This window comes from Cupressus sempervirens, chromosome 2 (genome assembly GCF_028749045.1).
Source record: "Cupressus sempervirens isolate cs-2001-9-10 chromosome 2, ASM2874904v1, whole genome shotgun sequence".
Classification (NCBI taxonomy): Eukaryota; Viridiplantae; Streptophyta; class Pinopsida; order Cupressales; family Cupressaceae; genus Cupressus; species Cupressus sempervirens.
Window position 1 is genome coordinate 485,078,212 of NC_143119.1, and position 3,889 is coordinate 485,082,100.

A 3,889-nucleotide genomic window follows, 5' to 3' on the forward strand; every position below is an offset into this window, starting at 1 on the left:
TAAGAGATTTAGATCACTGCTACAATAGTTGTAACATTAAGATGACCTAATTTGAATGCAACTGAATTTTTGATTATAGATCTCTATTATGGCTTGAACTTGATCCTTCTTGATTGAATATAGCTTTTGTGCTCCACAAGGATATTCTTCTTATCCTTCAATTTCACTTTCACTCATCATCATTAAACCTTCAATGCATTCATTATATCTTCATACTTTCACACTTTGAATCCACAGCTTGACCCTATACATATATCTTTCATATTTTCAAGTCAGCTCATATACAGCTTAGAATAACTTATATTCATCTTCTCGGTCAGCTAGAACCAATAGATAAATCAATTAAACTCAATATGCTAAACTAAGAAAATCCTTCATTAGCCGACCTTGCTCTATAGATACTAACTTAGAAATGATTTCCTATGTTAATCAATAGAAGCTCAGCTAAAACTACAAACTCACGAAGATCCTTTAGAAATTGAGTCAGCTCGATTAACACTCATCTTCTACAAACTTTCCTTTGATGCCCGAGTGAACTCGGTAGACACTACCTTCTAAACTAGGCAATGACAAGAGGACTCAGTAGACACAGAAAAATGTCTTTACTGCTTGAGTGAGCTCAGCATACACTAACTAATAATGATATGACATTTTTGTAACATCAAGGACAATACACAATTAATCAATTGTATCCAACAATTAAGTTCAAGTAGGTGCTAAATGTGTAGTCTTGTTAGAATATAATTTGTTTAAATTATAGTTTAAACATAGGGATAACGGTTGTTAAATTATTATATTGTATTTTCCTTTCTAAGAAAAGTTAAAATTAATAGGAAAAATTGAAACATTATTTGAAATCATTAAAGCATATAGAAACTATTTAGTGTTGGATAACTAAGATGAGGGGTGAATAAATTATCACCATTTATCCTATAGGCATTAAAAACAATTGTGTATAGACTTCATATTCATAAAATTTCAAATCAATAACTTGGTAGCCATATCAAACATCATAATTTAAACTTACAAAACTTCACATAAAACTTTTATATCATTGTTTCTTCATATATTGAGTATTAGAGTAATCATTTAACTTAAGAGTGAAAAAGTGGTGACATGTTGCTATTGCTTTTTCCCAAATTGGGTTTCAACATAAAATCTTAGTGTCAAATTTGTGTTGAATGTTTTATATATTTTACATTAGATAAATTTTACATTCAAAAAAATATGTTATGATTAGGAGAGTGATATTTTTTATCAGTATAGTAGAGACTGAGCAATAGTAAGATAAGCATAACAGTGAATGTTTGATGTTTAATTGTTCAAATGGTAATTATAAACCTTCATTAACTAATTCGCCCACCCCCTCTCAGTTATTCTAAACATTTATAAAAATCCAAAACTTCATAAAATAGTCTCTAAAGAGTGATTTCTTACATCAACTCTAGAAAGATTTATTTGTTCATCCATTAATTGATGCAACATACATCCTTTCTTGGTGAATCTTGGATAGGGGAAGTGTTGAAACAATTGATTAATTGTGTATTGTCGTTGATGTTACACAAAATGTCATATCATCACCAGTCAATGTATGTTGACCTCACTCATGAATTGAAGATATTTTTTGTGTCTACTGAGCATTCTAGAGTTTTCCTAGTTCAGAAGTTAGTGTATACCGAGTTCACTAAGGCACCGAAGGAAAATGTGCAGAAGATGAGTGTTAACCAAGCTCACTCAGTAAATGAAGGAAATGTTGGATGGAACTAGTGTTAACCAATCTCACTCAATTACCAAAGGAACTTTGTGAGTATGTAGTGTTGATCGAGTTCACTTGGTTAACCTAGAAAAATTATTTCTAAGTTAGTGTCTACTAAGCAAGGTCGACTAACGAAGGATTTTCTTATTTTGGCATATTGAATTCAATTGATTTATCTGTTGGTTCTAGCCAACTAAGAAGATAAATATTAATTATTCTAAGTTTTATTCTTGCAAACTTGACTATAGAAAGATATAAATATAAGGTCAAGTTGAGGATTACGTGTGTGAATGCATGGAAGACAATTGAAGATTTAATGATGCTAAGAGGAAGCAAATTAGAAGGATAACAAGAATATAATTAAGAAGTTGAAAAGATATATTCGATCAAGAAGGATCAAATACAAGCTAGAATTGAGATCTATAATCAGCAATTCAGTTGCATCAAAATTAGGTCATGTCATTGTTACTCTCTAACCATTTTAGCAGTGATCTAAATCTCTTAACAGAGTTGGCTTAAGAACTATTTGTAAATCCTCTAACAAGGTGACATTTCTATTGGATTGTCCAAAGACCTCTAACAAGGCCACTCCTAATAGGGTTATTAAATCCTCTAATAGGGTTACACCTAATAGTGTGTTTTGTAACCTTCAACAGGGTTGGCTCCTAATAGGGCTCACTTTAAAAGAGTGAAAATCAGTAACTAGTTTCAATTGATATTTTTTCCCAAATTGAGTTTCCACGTTAAATCTTGGTGTCAAATGTGTTCATGCTATTTCTTTTATGTGTTTGCAACTAAGTTAAAGTAATAAGTAATCACAGATAACATCTTAAGATTTTCATGTTAAGTGTTTATTGAGTATTCTCAGTATTTACCAAGTTATAACATTTTTAGTGAGTTAATTGACAACAACAGAGTTTAGTTTTTAGAGATTATTTTTGTACTAACATCTAAGGGATGTGGGATTTACTTTTGTAGTAATTGATTCACCCCTCCCCTCTCACTTACTCCTCTTATATTTTCAACAATTGGTATCAAAGCATTTTGTGCTTATAGGGAATATTTCAAGGACCTAAGCTAAAGATTAGGATGTCTTACAGAAGAGAGATTCCCAACTTGAACTGAGACAACTTTGCAGCATGGCAAGGACTTCTGAGATTGCATCTAGCAACTATCAGTGATTTAGGTTGTAAGTATCTTGATACCAAATACAAGACTCCTACTAGAACATTATCAGTTGAAGACATTACTGAAAACAAAAATCATAACATCATCATGATTGATATTGCATGTGCTCTTAGTTATGATGAATTTGATGAAGTAAAAGACTTCACTATAGCTCATGCAATGTGGATCAAACTGAAAGACATCTATGGAGGAGATGAAAATTTAAGAAGAGCTAAAGAAGAAAGTCACAAAGGATGATTTGATTAGATGAAAATGAGAGAAGATGAAAATATTTCAAAATATGTAGAAAGAATCAAAGCAAGTGTGAGCACAATCAAAGCATCGGGAGGAGACATTGATGACAAAATAGTTATAAGCAAGTTACTTAGAACTCTTCATCATATTTATGCAATTAGAGTGTCTTCTATTCAAGAAATGAGATGTGATCCAAATAGCAATATAACTTTGAATGCTCTAGTTGGAAGATTGATAACTTTTGAGTTGGATAACTATGATAACTGTGTTCCTAGATCCAAGGGTATTGAGTCTGTATTTGAAGCCAAACTCTCACTCAAGAAAAAGAGTAAGAAATCAAAGGCCAATCAATCAGGAAGTGAAGGAGAAATGGAAGAAAGTTCTGATAGTGATCTTGAAGTTGTTGAAGCCCTACTTGCAAAGAAATATTCCAAAGGCAGAGAAAAATACAAAGGTAAGATTCCTCTAATCTATTTTTCTTGTGAAGAAATTGGTCACATTGTTGCAAGGTGCCCAAACTGAAAAAACAAGGATGAAAAGAAAAATAATAAGTACAAAGGAAAGAAGGAATTCAAAAACTACAAGGACAATAAAGACAAAGGTATGAAATCATGTTTTTATCACTAAAGATTCTGATAATAGTGAAGATGAAATGGTATATATTTTTTGTAAAGGATGAATCTAATAATGAAGGAGATAATATGACATGTA